Here is an 18,416-nt window from a genome sequence, read left to right as displayed (position 1 = left end):
TTATATGGAACTACAAAAGACCCTGAATAGCCAAAGCAATCTTGAGAAAAAAGAACAAAACTGGAGGTTTCATGCTCCCTGATTTCAATCTATACTACAAAGCTATAGTAATCAAAGCAGTATGATACTGATACAAAAACAGGCATATAGGTTAATGAAATGGAAGAGAGAGGTTAGAAATAAACCCATGCGTATGTGGTCAACTAATCTGTAACAAAGGAGGCAAGAATATACAATGGGGAAAAGACAATCTCTTCAATAAATGGTGCAGGGAAAACTGGACAGATACATGCAAAAAGAAAAGAAAAAGAAATTAGGCCAGGGAAGAACCAAGATGGCAGCATAGGTAAACACCTGTACTTGCTGCCTCCCACAACCACATCAAAATTACAACTAAAATACAAACAACTATAATCCAGAACCGCGGGAAACCTGGCTGAGTGGAAGTACCACAACTAGAGAGGCAAAGAAGAAAGCGCATTGAGACTGGTAGGAGGTGAGGAACGGGCTGGCACCCGGGTGTGCCGCTTTTTTAACGGGGAGATACAAGCTCCCACTTGCTCTGAGCTGCAGTACGGGGTGAGACTTTGGGGGACCCAGACACATACGGGGAGAAACTGGACTGTCTGGCATCAGGCAGGAATGCAGGGGCGGCTTTCTTCCAGACGGAGGTGTGCGCAACGGTCATTGTTCTTGCGCCGGGATCTCCCCGGTGCAGGGCTGACTGGCAGCCATTGCTGTTTGCTCCACCCTGGAGATTCCCTGAGACCCCACCCCACCCAATTTACAACCCCACCCAAGCTGTGTGCAGCGGCTTTTGCATATGAATGGCCTGTCCTTTCTTAGCCTAAAACCTGTCAAACTGCATCTGGGTCACTAAAGAAGGCCCAAAGCCAGCAGCCTGCCTTGCCTCACAGCTGGGCCTCGTCTGGGCACTTCCAAACCCCATACAAAGAGGAGGAATCTGCTGATCTTTCTGTAGCTCCTGCTGTGTGGCCCCAGGCAGTGGCTGACTTTGCACCTTCTTGGAGATCCAAGAGCCAGTGTACCCAGTGGTCAGTGTGAGACCATACCAGATTACAACTCTTCACATCCATAAGTGACACACTCAAGGGGCAGACTCAGTGAGCACCAAAGCCCCACTGAAACAAGTCCTGCCCCATAAGGGTGTCTCCTGCATAGCAGCTCTTCCACTATAGACACGGCTGGTCCTCACAGTCACTTGGCCTGGAGGTCAATTCCTCCCAGTGATACCAACAGCAATCAAGGCTTAACTACAACAAGACTGTGCACACAGCCCACAAAGGGGTGCACCAAGAGTGTCCACCTCAGGTGACTGGGGAGGCTGAGCCACTGGGCCTATAGGACACCTACTACACAAGGCCATCACTCTATCAACTCAAGGAGACTTAGCAGCTACCCAATACATAGAAACAAACACAGGAAAACAGCCAAAATGCGGAGACAAAGAAATGTGTCAGAAATGGAAGAAAGCAAACTACTGGATATGGAGTTCAAAACCACAGTTATAAGGTTACTCAAGAATCTTCTAAAACCTCAGAGGAACTTAGTGAGACCTTCAAGGATCTTAGTGAGAATGCCAAAAAAATGTAAAAGGATCAGTCAGAAATTAAGCATACAATGACTGAAATAAAGAATAATATACAGCGATTTAACAGCAGAGTAGAGGATCCTAAGAAGTCAAAGATTTGAAATATGAGGAAGCAATAAACACCCAACCGGAAAAGCAAAAAGAAAAAAGAATCCAAAAATATTAAGATCTTGTAAGGAGCCTCAGGGACAACTTCAAGTGTACCAACATCCGAATTATGGGGGTGCCAGAAGAAGAGAGAGAGCAAGATATTGAAAACCTATTTGAAGAAATGATGACAGAAAACTTCCCCCACCTGGTGAAAGAAATAGACTTACAAGTCCAGGAAGCGCAGAGAAACCCAAAGAAGAGGAATCCAAAGAGGACCACACCAAGACACATCATAATTAAAATGCCAAGGGCAAAAGACAAAGAGAGAATCTTAAAAGCAGCAAGAGAAAAACAGATACCTACAAGGGAGTACCCATGTGATTGTCAGCTGATTTCTCAACAGAAACTATGCAGGCCAGACGGGAGTGGCAAGAAATATTCAAAGTGATGAATAGCAAGAACCTACAACCAAGATTATTCTACCCAGCAAAGCTATCATTTAGAATTGAAGGTCAGATAAAGAGCTTCACAGACAAGAAAAAGCTAAAGGCGTTCATCACCACCAAATCAGTATTATATAAAATGCTGAAGGATATTCTTTAAGAAGAGGAAGAAGAAGAAAAAGGTAAAGATAAAAAAATTATGAACAACCAAGTGACAACAAATACATATCTATCAACAAGTGAATCTAAAAATCAAATGAAGAAAAAATCTGATGAACAGAATAAACTGGTGAATGTAATAGAATCAGGGGCATGGAAATGGAGCAGACTGACAATTCTCGGTGCGGGGAGGGGGTGTGGAGGGGGTGCGGGAAGCGATGGGACAAAGATCTTATATGCATGTATGCAATACCTAAGAACGTGGACAGTGGGGTGCCGAGAGCCTGGGGTGGGGTGGGAACTGGGTGGAGGGGAGCTATGGGGGGCGGGGAGGAAGAACATCTGCAATAATCTGAACAATAAAGATTTTAAAAAAAGAAATTAGGGCACTATATACAAATATAAACTCAAAATGGATTAAAGATTTAAATGTAAGACCTGAAACCATAAAACTCCTATTAAAAAAAAAAAACAGGCAGCAAACTCTTTGACCTTGGTCTTAGTGATATTTTTTTTAAATATATTTTTATTGATTTCAGAGAGGAAGGGAGAGAGAGAGAGAGAGAGAGAGAGAGAGAGAGAGAGAGAGAGAGAGAGAGAAACATCAATGATGAGAAAGAATCATTGATTGGCTGCCTCCTGCACGCTCCACACTGGGCATCGAGTCCACAGCCCAAGTCAGTGCTCTATCCACTGAGCCAAACCACAGCTAGGGCAGTGATATTTTTTTAATGTCTCCTCAGGCCAAGGTAACAAAAACAAAAATAAATGACACTACATCTGACTAAAAATCTATTATACAGTGAAAGAAACCATCAACAGAATGAAAAGGCAACCTACTGAATGGGAGAAGATATTTGCAAATGATATCTCTGTTATGGGTTTAATATCCAAAATATATTTAAAAATCTATAAAATTCAATATAAAAAAACTAATTCAATTAAAAATGGGCAGAGGACCTAAATAGATATTTCAAGACAAACAGATGGCCAACAGACAGATGAAAAGATGTTCAATAGGAAATAACAATCAACAGGAAAATGCAAATCAAAACCACAATGAGATATCACCTCACACCTGTCAAAATGGCTGTTATCAAAAGACAACAAATAAGTGTTTGCAAGGCTGTGGAGAACATCCTTGTGCACTATTGGTGGGATTATAAACCAGTGCAACCACTACAGAAAACAGTATGTAGATTTCTCAAAACATTAGAAATAAGACTAATGTTCCACCCAGCAATTCTACTTCTGGGTAGTTATCTGAATGAAAACAATAATTAAAAAGACAATATGTTCCCCTATGTTCATTGCAGCATTGTTTAAAATAGCCAAGATCTGGAAGCAACCTATGTATCTACTGATAGATAAATGGATAAAGAAGATTGGGGGTGGTGGGGAGGGACTAGGATGTCCCCAAAAAATATACACACTTTAACAGCTGATAGCTCAACTGATGTTTTTCAGATATAACCCACTGCAATTAATAATTATTATAATAACTAGAGGCCCGTTGCAGGAAGATTCCTGCAAGAATAGGGCTTCCTGCGGCCGTCTCCGCCAACCTGCCTGCTTCCCTCCCTTCTCCGCCACCCCGCCTGCTTCCCTCCCTTCTCTGCCGCCCCGCTTGCTTCTCCACAGCTCCGCTCTCTTCTGCAGTGCTTGGCTTCCTTCTACGCTGTCTTCAGTCTTCACTCTGTGCCTGGATATGCAAATTAGCCGCCATCTTGGTTGCGTTAATTTGCATACTCCTGATTGGCTGGTGGGCGTGGGCATAGTGGAGGTACAGTCAATTTGCATGTTTCTCTTTTATTAGATAGGATTACTCAAAGTGTGTATATACATTTTTTGGGACACCCATATGTATATGTATCATGGAATATTGCTCAACCATAAAAAATAATTCATTGTGCCATTTGCGACAACATGGATGGACTTAAAGAGTATTATGTTAAATGAAATAAGTTAAACAGACAAGACAAATACTGTATGATTTCACTTATATGTGGGATCTAAAAAAAAACACAAAAAACAAATGAACAAGACAAAACGGAAACAAAGTCATAGATACAGAGAAGAAACTGATGGTTGCCAAAGGGGAGGGTGCTGAGACGATGGGCAGAAAAGGGGAGGGGATTAAGAAGTACAAACTTTCAGGTATAAAATATCATGAGGATATAATGTACAGCATAGGGAATATTGTCAATAACAAGTATGGTGACAGATGGTTACTAGATGCATTGCGGTGATCACTTCATAAGGTACTAGTATATAAATGTTGAATCACTGTTGTATATCTGAAACTAATATAAAATTGTATGTCAAGTATAATTAAAAATAAATTAAAACTAAATCATTAAAAAATTTTTTTTGAAAAAAATTTTTTTTAATAAAGTGGGGGTAGCTGGGTAATAGACACAAAGCCACCTCCATTTAATAAAAAAAAAAAAATCTATGCTAAGGTGCTACAAGAAGCTTGTTTTCTCATACTGGTTCCCTAACCATCTCCCATCTGTTTCCTCATACTATGTAATTAAATTTAACCCATTATGATTCTAATAATCACTGTATTTAGAGAAGCTAAAACTCTACATTTATATGAATTCAGTTCATTTGCTTAGTGCAAACAATTTACCTCAAATTTCATAATCTGTAGAAGTTATGTGCCCAATGCAGATTCTCATTTAATTAGGGCATAAAGTGGTCCTTAAACCATGCCAAATACTGGATATATTGAATAAATTATTTTCTCAACATCCCTCCAAGTTTTTTATTTACTTGAGTCTATATAGTCCCTTCTTTTAAAATGGTTTATTCTATTAAAAAAATTTCTAAATAACTAAAGGCAGAGATTAATAATTATATCTACAGATATTTCATTTCCATAAATTTATACTCTTATGTGATTAATAAGAGACAAAAAGTGCTCCCGTTCCAAGAGGAAATACAATGGAAAAATTTTTCCTTGCCTAACCTAAATTACTCTTCAGCTTAGAACTAGATGCTCATGTGATGACTAAAAATATAAAGGCCAACCGATTCTTCAGTCATGTACAACCTAAAGTGGAGTTACCTGATTCCCAGTAGGCACCAGATAAAAACAGACTCCAAAGGCAATTTTAACAGTAATTTTCCCCCCCCCAGTGTTTAACACAACATTTAAGCTACTAAGCTAAAGAAAACAATCATTCATATGATCCAGGTAGCTAGCTAGCTTGCTTTCTTTCTTTCTTTCTTTCTTTCTTTCTTTCTTTCTTTCTTTCTTTTTTTTTTTTTCCTGAGTATTTCTGATCTAGGGCCCCAGTATTTCAGCTGTAAGAAACTAAAAGCACACAAATATTAGTGGTAGTCATCCAGAAAATTTATGGTGGGTAAAAGTGAACATTTATCATTGAGAGGCAAAGTCTATTGTAGGTTCTGCCGAGTCATACTGTCCTTCCTTAACACTTTTTCTACCTAATCAAGAAAAACTGGATTAACTACAACTTGGGCAGCTACCTAGGGTAGTAAGGAGATAAAGAGCAACTTCAGTAAAAAGTGCTTGGCTACCCTCAAATGGCTGGGGTTTGGTCACCGTTATGCCTTCAATAACTGCAACTGCATTTCTGCATTAATTTTGCTGAAGAGCTCTCAAGTTGTAAGAGCCACTAACTCTAAAAATTCAGAACCAACATTAATGTTCTGCTGTTCCAGACAAATGTATACCACTCATCCATATATATATATTAGAGTTATAGTACCTTTTAATTATGGTTATCATTTGATTATTAAGTACTTATGACCCAGGCACCCAGTTAAACACTTTACATGTAGAATCCATTAAGTCCACAGAAAATGCCTCTGAGGTATATATTTTATCCTCATTTTATAGTTGAAAGAACTGAGGCCTACAGAAGTTAACTTCCCAAAACTGCATAGCTAGTAGGCAGTGGACAAGAGCTGGGCTCTTTAACACTATGCTCTCTACACCCAAATGAGGAACCTGGAGTTTGAGGGTAGTTGTTTTCTTCTCTCCGTTCTATTCAAGGTGATTTCTCTATTTTCTTTTCAGTTTTGAAGAGTAGCAATGGATGGTAAATCAGAGCAAATAACAGTGGATGATAAGAAAAGTGATTGTAACTAAGCTCTCTAGATCTCAAATTTAGCACACAGTACATGCAGTAGACCCGTGGTTGGCAAACTGCGGCTCATGAGCCACATGCGGCTCTTTGGCCCCTTGAGTGTGGCTCTTCCACAAAATACCACGGCCTGGGCGAGTCTCTTTTGAAGAAGTGGCATTAGAAGAAGTTTAAGTTTAAAAAATTTGGCTCTCCAAAGAAATTTCAATCCTTGTACTGTTGATATTTGGCTCTGTGGACGAATGAGTTTGCCGACCGCTGCAGTAGACAATGCAGCCCTCTAAGCTCCATTCAAATACTCCCTCCTCCATGAAGCCTTTGATGACTTGTACCAATTAGATGTGGATCTTGCCCATCAGTGAACCTCAGAGCCCTTCACTTGTACATTTATTCTGAAACATCACACTCTACCTCATATCACAGTGAAACTGTGTAGCTATCTATACTAATAACAGAGGAATATGCAAATTGTCTGGGATGCCATCACAGTAACAGTAACGACCAAATAGCAGGCTGCATGGGCGACAAGGCCGGCAGGGGAGTTAGTGAGAGATGACCAAACGACTGAACAGCAGGCTGCGTAGGGCAACCAGGCCGGCGGGCCGGCGGGGGGGGGGGGGGGGCGGTTGGGAGCAACCAGGCTGGTGGGGGGGGCAGTAAGGGGCAACCAGGCTGGTTGGGGGGCAGTTAGAGGTGACCAGGCCAGCAGGGGGGGCAGTTGGGGGTGATCAGGCCAGCAGGGCGGGGCAGTTGGGAGCAACCAGGACAGTAAGGGGGGGCAGTAAGGGGTGACCAGGCTGGCATGGGGGGCAGTTAGGGGCGATCAGGCTGGCAGACAGAGGTGGTTAGGGGTGATCAGGCTGGCGGGGAGGCAGTTAGCAGCGATCAGGCAGGCAGGCATGTGAGCAGTTAGGAGCCAGCGGTCCCAGATTGTGAGACGGATGTCCAACTGCCGGTTTAGGGCCGATCCCTGGGATCAGGCCTAAATCGGCAGTCGGACATCCCCCGAGGGGTCCTGGATTGGAGAGAGTGCAGGCAGGGCTGTGGGGACCGCCCCTCCCCCCCCCCCCCCACACACACACCGTGCACAAATTTCATGCACAGGACATCTAGTTTATATAGAATTGGGTCTTATATGTCTTAAATATAAACCTTGAATCTAGCACAGTAGCTGGCACAAATATAAACCTTGAATCTAGCACAGTAGCTGGCACAAATAAAGGTTTAATACCTATTTGGTTAAAAGAATAAAACCAAATGAAGGCAGCTATTTCATTGGGGGGCAGTGTGTTTTTATAATAATAAAAAAGATGGGACTTGAAATCAGACATATTGATGTTTGAATCCTGACCTTGGGAGATTTGCTTGGTGTCCTGGTTACCTCATCTACATATTATGAATAATAATACCTACCCAGAAGGTTACTGGACAGTTTAAAGGGAATGATACATAACAGAGGAAAAGACTGTAGGAAGACAGTGAGCACACACTAAATGATAGCATTACAGGGGTTCCATACCAAATATCAGTGGCAGGGTATGCTGTGTAGTGTTAAGACAGGTTTCTGCCCTACAAGAGTTTGTAGAACAATCTGCTTTTGGTCTATACCATACAAACATGATTAGAAACTCCTGCCCTACCTTTTATATTATGTCCCCTACCAAATTTCTCAGATTCTAGTTCTAACCTTACCTTCTTTTGTTTGTTTTTTAAATATATTTTATTGATTTTTTACAGAGAGGAAGAGAGAGGGATAGAGTTAGAAACATCCATGAGAGAAACATAGATCAGCTGCCTCCTGCACACCTCCTACTGGGGATGTGCCCGTAACCAAGGTACATGCCCTTGACTGGAATCGAACCTGGGACCCTTCAGTCCCCAGGCTGACACTCTATCCACTGAGCCAAACCGGTCAGGGCTCTAATCTTACCTTTTAAAAGGCATATAATGACATGTATGTTAGTTGAGGGAGCTGGGGGGTGGCGGGGGGGAGCGCGTGGAAAGTGGAAAGGAAAGGAGACTATCTTTGTTAAGAGTCCAGGAACAATGTCTGATGCTTCATATTGTTGTCCTACTTATTAGTCACAACAATTCTGGGACTATGTTGTATAATGGACATTTTATAGATGATGAAACACAAAGTGACTTGCTCAAGGTCATAGTCAGGAAGAGGAGTCTGTGATCTGAATTCCTATTTTTTGTTGTTGTTGTTTTTTTATCTGCAAAGCCTGGCAGCTGTTTCTGCTACCCTTTAATGAGTAGGAGATAAAACCAAGATGTTTGGGGATACAGCCCCTCAGATTCTGTTCTATAAAATAGAAAGAAATGGCTAAACTGGGTGGGGGCAGGCACATAACCCACAAAATCATTCTTCCTGGAAACATCATCAGTATTTAGCTTTTTATTTTGACTGGGAATCTTTGGCCTGTCTTAGACCCAACTCTGCCCATCCTTGATACTGACATGGCTCCTGTATGTTCACCTCAATGACAAAGAAACAGAAGCTCAGAGAGATTAAGTGCCTTGTCCAAAGTCACCTAACTACTATGTGGTGAGAACAGGATTTGACACCCAGGCTACATGACTTCAAGTTCTGTGTCTTTCCTCTAGACTATCCTGCCTCACACTATCTATTGTCAACATACAATATTGAAAGGCTATCATGTGAATAAATTTCTAGATCATTTATATCCTAGCAACGCCCCCGCCCCCTGCCTTCAGATCACTAGCTATTTTAGTACTGCTTACATTTGAATTTACAGTATCTACCAGATTCATCATTTAATTAAAAATTTCCAAATCCATTTAAAGTCAAACATTAGAGACTTCTACACAGAACTCTATAAATTCCTTAAATTATATGGGGATAAGTAACTTCTTATGTTGCACAGGAAGTTCTTACATCTTGCCAGGGTTCTAAATTTTTATGCTACTGGCATCAGTCACCTCGTAATTCCTAACTCAATCTTCATTACATCGCTCCTCTAGCATTAACTTAATATCCATCTAAACAGACAATAAGGCACATCAAGGCATTCATTTCAGTGCAGAATAAATTTAAAATACACTACAGACACTACCAAACTCTGCACAGGTTAACATGTCCCCTTATAAACATAAGACATTTGAAAACAATGCAAACAAAAAATGTACAGCCCTGCATTCCTGTTCTCTCAAGAAACAACAGAAATGATCCAGTTCTCCAAGTGACAGTTTTGAGGGAGCTTTGTGCCCTCTGCACAAGAAAACCAGGCTCAGAGAGGAGGGTGAAGTGGCTGGCACACAGCCTGGTTTCCGAACCTGCTTCTGACTGATACCAGCCAAGCCAGTGAACTTTCCTAAGTCCCAGCTGGACCAAATGAACTCCATGGTCTTCTCCATTTCTAAGAGAAATTCAAAAAAGAAAAAGAAAGCTGTAAATACTGGTGTGCTTACGTGGGAAAGGCCATCGTGGCCATCTCCAGTCAGTCCCCACAAGGTAGCTCTGGCTAATTTACTGTGTATGGACTTCTATCTAGTGCTCAGTCTAGTAGGCTCAGAAACTGACTTTGTCAGCCCAAGGAGATCACATCTATTTCTCAAAGGGAGACTGGCATTATATTATCAAGAACATAAAACTGAGAGGTAAAAGGAGAATGAAGGTTGCCTAATTTATACTGAGATATAAGATATAAAGTGGGTGACCACCATTTTCTTTTTTGGTAGCACACCTATACTGGAAAAAAACACATTAGGAAGAATGGAATCAGAACAAGTGGAGTGGGTTTGATGAACTGATTAGTTAATGCACAGAGATCAGACATCTGCTGAATCCTCTACAATCAGTATGGCCTTGCTAATGATCTCTAGTATTCAAATACTCAATGTCCATTTAAGTCAGTGCTTACTTAGATGCGCATAGCAACTTCTACATCTTCAAGTCTCCATTTCCAGGTGTCTTCTTATTATGATTTTTCGCATCTCTGTTCAAATATCTTAGGTAGTGATCTTATTGTTAATTCATAAGATAATCTTATTTTTTTTACAAGTTCTTAAAGAATACTAGATTATGGTCCCAATGTACTGATAACAGTTTATATAATGAGATATAATAAAATAAATGGTAGATGTTTTCCTCTCCCAAATTATGTAACCACAAGTTAATACATACATGTAATATATATAAAAATACATAAGAGTAAATTAAAGTATTCTAGTCTAACACTCGCCAGTTTTTGGCCACTGGCAGTGATGATTGTATGGTGGTGATAACATTTTTTCTTAGTTCTTCCTAATGAAGAGCTGAAATTGGCCTCCATGGGAATTTCTCATTTTTACCCCCTAACTAAACTTGAAGGGATACGTACAGAAATGTGTCATTAACATTTTGGCTTTTATTTTACCCAAAGTTTTGTTACCTATTACCTGTGACACTTAAAGAAACATTATTGTGCTGTACCAATAGAGGAGATAAAATTAAAGAAGCTCTAAAACTTTACCAACAAAGAGGGACTTAAAATCTAGTATAAAACTCTGCATCATAAATGTTTTCACTTTTTTAAAAAGCCTTGAGCTGTCATATATATATGGACTACAACTAAACAGCAGACTCAGATTGGCATTAGTGGGAGTATTTTCAGATTTTAAACTGCCACATGAGGTTATTCAAGTTACTGCAGCCCAGTGAACATTTTACAATCACCAATCTAACAGAAGCACAACAGTGTGTCATAATAAAAGCGAAGGCCTATATTTTTAGTTTTTTTAGTGACTTCTGTTTATTAGGCTGAGATGAAATCGATGTGATTTGGATTTTTAAAAGAACCTGTTACTGGGGGAGAAAAATGGCGGCGGAATAGACAGACGTGTTCCGAGCCTTGTCCCGGAGCAGAAAGAAAGAACAGCTGAGGGTCGCACTAGGAGTGTTTGTTGGCAAGTTGGGGGACAGCTGAACTCCAGAAGAAGGTGGGAGACTGCTAGACGGGGTTCCCCTGACCTGGCAGCTCCCACTGCGGCTGGGTCCCCTCCCAGAGCTGCGGGCTTGGACGCGGAGTCGCCGCCATCTGGAACCGGAAAGTGGAGCTTATCGGAAGCCTGAGAATCCACAACTGCGGCACCCACGGAACAGCTGCGAGCCCCAGAACAACGCTCCCCAATTGGCGCAAACACACGGGTTCAGAGGAGCTCTACACTCCACCACGGAAAGGTCAGATTTCGCCTAGGATAAGGTGAGGTCTCTGGTCCCAGCGCGAGAGAGGAACGCGCGTTTTGCGGGAGCTGGAGGACCAGGGAAGTCTGTGCCTAGAAAAATCGGTGGCTGCTGGGGCTGGCGTGATCTGTGAATGTGGAAGGGGGTCCTCAGAGCTGCTAACAGAAGGGCTCTCTAAAAAGCAACCCATTTTGATCTGAAGTGCAGGGACACCCTAAGAATTTCAGGGGTGTGCTAGACTTACGCGCAGCCACGGAGTGCGCACACTTGGGCTTTTTCCTCTTGAAATTCTTGCTTCTGATTACTAAGCCCAATTCATAGGTTCACCCAGTTGGGGACACCCTGGGAGACTGCAGGGGAAAGTTGTTTTTCTGGAACCTGGGGATCGGAGCGGGGAGTGACCATCCGAGAGCCAGCTCTGAGGCAGCCCACTCCCACAAACCGGTAGTGAGTGCCACAGGGAAAGAAGGCTCTAACACTCCCTAGAGAGGCCATAGATAAACCCGGAAGAGAATCCAGAAACACCGCCACCCAGGGGCTGAATCACAAATTGACTCTTGTGTAATCAAAAATAAAGGAATACGAATTAAGACACACCGCCTGCTTAAAATCAGGACTGGCTTACATCACTGAAGAGCAGTGGAACGCAGGGAACTTCAATACTGTCCGGACTGAGAAACAGGTGTGCCAAACAGAACAACAGAGGAAGTGAATGACCTTCACTACTCCACATTTTATTTTTATTTTTTATTTTTTTATTTTCATTTTTTGCATCTTTTACTCAAGAAACTAATTTTTTTCCTCACTTGATTTTACCTTTTTAATTATTACATTTTTATTTTCAATCCGTATTATTACTACTGCTATTTTTTTTTTTTTTTTTTTTTTAGTGTCATTTTATTTTCTCTTCATTTTGTTTTGGGATTAATGTTCTACATTCTATTTTTATCTTTCCTTTAGCATCATTTTACTCTATCTCAAATCTACCTTTATGCCATCACTCTCTTCCTCACTTTTCCCTTTTCAGTGTCCTGTTTATCTTACCCATTTCCTGCTTTAGATTTTCCCTATTCTTTCTGTTTACCCCCTTTTAAAATTTCACCCTACTTATATATCTAATCTCCAATCCCCTGCTCCAAGTCCATACACACCTCTCTCTTCGCTGTCTTAACTATCCAAAAAATTGTTCTTCTCTCTGTCCTTTTGTTGTTGTTCGTTTGAATGTAGATTATATCGAATTTTTATTCTTTTTTGTGAGATTGTTTTGCTTATTCTTCTTTTGTTTATTTTTTTGTTTGTTTAGTGCTTCTGTTTTCCCTTGCCTCACTCAATATTAGTTGGTGTTGTAATTTGTATTAATCCCCAGGTACTTGTTGCTGGCATTTGCTGGGATAAGTGATTGTTCTATTGGAGTTTTATCTCCAATATATATAGTCTGTTTCCCTTTCTCTTTTAGTCTCTTTCTTGTCTCTCTTACTTTTTTTTCTTCTTTTTTTTTTCCCTTTTCCCAATTTCAGTTTCACACCCCCCCCCTTTTTTTTTCTTCTTCTTTCTTTCTTTTTCCTCTTCTTCTTTCTCTACTATCCCCCGATTTGCCTTTCTCTGGTGGTCACCTTTATTGGAGGTTGTTAATATCGTGAATACATTTCTGTTCAGTGCCTTGTGTGTTGTACCTGGTAGTGCTATATTTTGTGCCTTTAAATCGATGCAGGAGAGAGAGAACTACATAACCAGACACCCAGAGAAGAGAGACCATGGGGAGACAAAGAAGCAGCCCGCATATGAAAGAAAAGCAGGCATCACCAGAAAAGGAAGTAAACGAAATGGAGGCAAGCAACCTTCCAGAAAAAGAATTCAGAGGAATGGTCATAAGTTGGCTGAAAAGAATGGAAGACAAATTCGACAATATGAGCAAGAACCAAGAGGAAATGAAGAAGAACCAAGAAGAAATGAAAAATGACATCGCTGCTGTAAAGAACTCAATAGAAAGCATCAAGAGTAGACTAGAAGAAGCAGAGGACCGCATCAGTGAGCTAGAAGACAAGATGGGAAAAAATACCCAAGTAGAGCAACTTCTAGAAAAAAAAAATTAAAAGGCAGGAGGAGAGCCTAAGGGAACTTTGGGACAACACGAAACAAAACAACATCCGCATAATAGGGGTTCCAGAAGGAAAGGAAGCTGAGCAAGGAATAGAAAACCTATTTGAAGAAATAATGACAGAAAATTTCCCTGATATAGAGAAGAAAAAACCCACACAAATCCAAGAAGCTCACAGAGTCCCAAGCAAAATGAACCCCAAAAGACCGACGCCAAGGCACATTATAATTAAATTGGCAAACACCAACGACAAAGTAAGAATCTTAAAAGCGGCCAGAGAGAGACAGAAAGTTACATACAAAGGAACCCCCATCAGACTAGCAACTGATTTCTCAACAGAAACTCATCAGGCCAGAAGGGAATGGAATGAAATATACAAAGTCATGCAAAGGAAGGGTCTGAATCCAAGAATACTGTACCCAGCAAGGCTGTCAATCAAAATTGAAGGTGAAATCAGGAGCTTCACAGACAAAAAAGGACTAAGGGAATTTATTACCACCAAACCAGCAATGCAAGAAATGCTAAAGGGTCTGCTGTAAAAAAAAAAAAAAAAAAGAAATAGGAAGCGAAGAAGGAACACAGGTGTAAAGAATAGGAATGGCGACAAATAAGTACCTATCAATAATAACTTTAAATGTAAACGGATTAAATGCCCCAATCAAAAGACATAGGGTAATGGATTGGATAAGAAAACATGACCCATATATCTGCTGTCTACAAGAAACCCACCTCAGAAAAAAAGACGCACACAGACTGAGGGTGAAGGGATGGAAAAAGGTTTTCCAGGCAAATGGAACTGAAAAAAAAAGCTGGGGTAGCAATACTTATATCTGACAAATTAGATCTCAAACTGAAGGACATAACAAGAGATAAGGAAGGCCACTTCATAATACTAAAGGGAGCAATCCAACAAGAAGAAATAACTCTGGTAAACATATATGCACCCAATACAGGAGCACCCAAATACATAAAAAAACTCCTGGAGGATATCAAGGGAGAGATTGACAGCAATACAATCATAGTAGGAGACTTTAATATCCCACTATCACCATTGGACAAATCCTCTAAACAAAAAATCAGCAAAGAAACATCAATCCTAAATGACTCACTAGACCAGATGGAATTAATTGACATCTTCAGAACATTTCACCCCAAAGCCACAGAATATACATTCTTCTCAAGTGCACATGGGTCATTTTCAAAGATAGACCATATGTTGGGACATAGGCAAAGTCTCTTCAATTCAAGAAGATAGAAATCATATCAAGCATCTTCTCAGACCACAGTGGCATAAAACTGGAAATCAACTACAATAAAAACAACCCAAAGAAATCAAACACATGGAGACTAAACAGCATGCTATTAAACCATGACTGGGTTACCAGAGAGATCAAAGAAGAAATAAAAAACATCATGACAACAAAGGACAATGAAAACACTACAATCCAAAATCTATGGGACACAGCGAAAGCAGTCTTGAGAGGGAAGTTCATAGCTCTACAAGCCTACTGCAAAAAACAAGAAACAGGGGTAATAAATTACCTAACCCAACAACTCAAAGAGTTAGAAAAAGAGCAACAAGAAAAGCCCAGTGTAAACAGAAGGAAGGAAATAATAAAGATCAGAGCACAGATAAACGACATAGAGACCAAAGAAACAATACAAAAGATCAACAAAACCAAGAGCTGGTTCTTTGAAAGGATAAACAAGATTGATGAACCTCTAGCCAGGCTCACCAAGAAGCAAAGAGAGAGGACCCAAATAAACAAAATCAGAAATGAAAGAGGTGAAATAACAACAGATCCCGCCGAAATACAAAGGATTGTTAAAAAATACTACGAACAACTCTATTCCAACAAACTGGACAACCTGGAGGAAATGGACATATTCCTAGAAAAATATAACCTTCCAAAACTCAATCAGGAAGAATCTAAACAGCTCAATATGCCAGTAACTATGGAAGAAATTGAAGCAGTCATCAAAGAGCTTCCGGCAAACAAAAGCCCGGGGCCAGACGGCTTCACAGGAGAGTTTTACCAAACATTCAAGGAAGAACTAAAACCTATCCTCCTCAGACTATTCCAAAAAATTCAAGAGGAAGGAACACTTCCAAGCTCCTTCTATGAAGCCAGCATCACCCTAATACCAAAACCAGATAAAGACAACACAATGAAAGAGAATTACAGGCCAATATCCCTCATGAATGTAGATGCCAAAATCCTCAACAAAATTCTAGCAAATCGGATCCAGCAGTACATCAGAAAGATCATACACCATGACCAAGTAGGGTTTATCCCAGGAATGCAAGGATGGTTCAATATCCGAAAATCAATAAATGTGATACATCACATAAACAAATTGAAAGATAAAAATCACATAGTCATATCAATTGATGCAGAAAAAGCATTTGACAAAATCCAACACCCTTTCTTGATAAAAACTCTCAACAAGGTGGGAATAGAAGGATCATACCTCAACATAATAAAAGCTATATATGATAAACCCACAGCTAACATCATACTCAATGGGCAAAAACTAAAACCATTTCCCCTAAGAACAGGAACAAGACAAGGATACCCACTCTCACCACTCCTGTTTGACATAGTACTGGAAGTATTAGCCATTGCAATTAGACAAGAAGAAGAAATAAAAGGCATCCAAATTGGAAAAGAAGAAATAAAGCTGTCCTTATTTGCAGATGACATGATATTGTACATAAAAAACCCGAAAGACTCTATCAAAAAACTAACAGACTTAATAAATGAATTCGGCAAGGTAGCAGGATACAAAATTAACGCCAAGAAATCTATGGCATTTCTATACACCAACAGTGAACTTACAGAAAGAGAGACTAAAAAAGCAATCCCATTTTCCATCGCACCAAAAAAATTAAGATACTTAGGAATAAACCTAACCAAGGAGGTAAAAGACCTATATGCGGAAAACTACAGGACACTGAAAAAAGAGATAGAGGAAGATGTAAACAGATGGAAGAACATACCATGTTCATGGATTGGTAGAATCAACATCATCAAAATGTCCATACTACCCAAAGCAATCTATACATTCAATGCACTCCCAATTAAAATACCAACAGCATATTTCACAGACCTAGAAAGAACTCTCCAAAAATTCATCTGGAATAAAAAAAGATCTCGAATAGCCACAGCAATCCTGAGAAAGAAGAATAAAGTAGGAGGGATCTCAATACCAGATTTCAAGCTGTATTACAAAGCCACTGTCCTCAAAACAGCCTGGTACTGGCACAAGAACAGACATATAGATCAATGGAATAGAATAGAGAATCCAGATATCGACCCAAACCAATATGCGCAATTAATATTTGACAAAGGAGGCATGAGCATACAATGGAGTCAAGACAGACTCTTCAATAAATGGTGTTGGGAAAATTGGACAGATACATGCAAAAAAATGAAACTAGATCACCAATTTACACCATACACAAAAATAAACTCAAAATGGATACAGGACTTAAATATAAGACGGGAAACCATAAAAATACTAGAGGAATCCTCAGGCAGCAAAATCTCAGACATATGCCAAAAGAACTTTTTCAGTGATACTGCCCCTAGGGCAATGGAAGCCAAAGAGAAAATAAACAAATGGGACTACATCAAAATAAAAAGCTTTTGCACAGCAAAAGAAACCATCAACAAAACAACAAGAAACCCCACTGTATGGGAGAACATATTTGCAAATGGTATCACTGATAAAGGTTTAATTTCCAACATCTACAGGCAGCTTATACAACTTAATAAAAGGAAGATAAATGATCCAATAAAAAAATGGGCAACGGACCTAAATAGAAGCTTTTCAAAAGAAGACAGAAGGAAGGCCAAGAGACACATGAAAACATGCTCAAAGTCACTTATTATCCGAGAGATGCAAATCAAAACGACAATGCGATACCATCTCACACCTGTCAGAATGGCTATCATCAACAAATCAACAAACGACAAGTGTTGGCGAGGATGCGGAGAAAAAGGAACCCTCGTGCACTGCTGGTGGGAATGCAGACTGGTGCAGCCACTGTGGAGAACAGTATGGAGTTTCCTCAAAAAACTGAAAATGGAACTCCCATTTGACCCAGTAATCCCACTCCTAGGAATATATCCTAAGAAACCAGAAACACCAATCAGAAAGGATATATGCACCCCTATGTTCATAGCAGCACAATTTACAATAGCTAAGATTTGGAAACAGCCTAGGTGCCCGTCAGCAGATGACTGGATCAGAAAACTATGGTACATCTACACAATGGAATACTATGCTGCCATAAAAAAGAAGGAATTACTACCATTTGTAGGCACCTGGATGGAATTAGAGAATATTATGCTAAGTGAAATAAGCCAGTCAATGAAAGAAAAATACCACATGATCTCCCTCATTTAGGGATAATGAAAAACATTATAAACTGATGAACCAAAAGATAGTTACAGAGGCAGTAAAGCATCAAACAGAGTGTCTAATTACAGCGGTAAGGTTAGGGAGAGGTGGGGGAAATAAGAGATCAACTGAAGGACTTGTATGCATGCATATAAGAGTAACCAACGGATGCAAAACATTGGGGGGTGAGGGCAGGTATGGGAGTGGGGTGGGGGTGGGGGGCAATGGTAAGATATGTACACATACAATACCTTAATAAAAATTTGAAAAAAAAAAGAAAGAAAGAAAACTATGGTACATC

General features: G+C 40.2%; 1 protein-coding gene across 3 annotated transcripts in view; it reads right to left on the bottom strand.

The window, feature by feature from the left end:
- CHN1 (chimerin 1) overlaps positions 1–18,416 on the bottom strand; it is a 162,486-nt gene that overhangs the window by 51,595 nt on the left and 92,475 nt on the right. The gene's annotated exons all lie outside the window — the stretch shown is intronic.

This window comes from Plecotus auritus (genome assembly GCF_963455305.1).
Source record: "Plecotus auritus genome assembly, chromosome: 5".
NCBI classification, from domain to species: Eukaryota; Metazoa; Chordata; class Mammalia; order Chiroptera; family Vespertilionidae; genus Plecotus; species Plecotus auritus.
The sequence above is the reverse complement of the archived record's forward strand: the minus strand, read 5'-3'. Positions and strand labels throughout refer to the sequence as shown.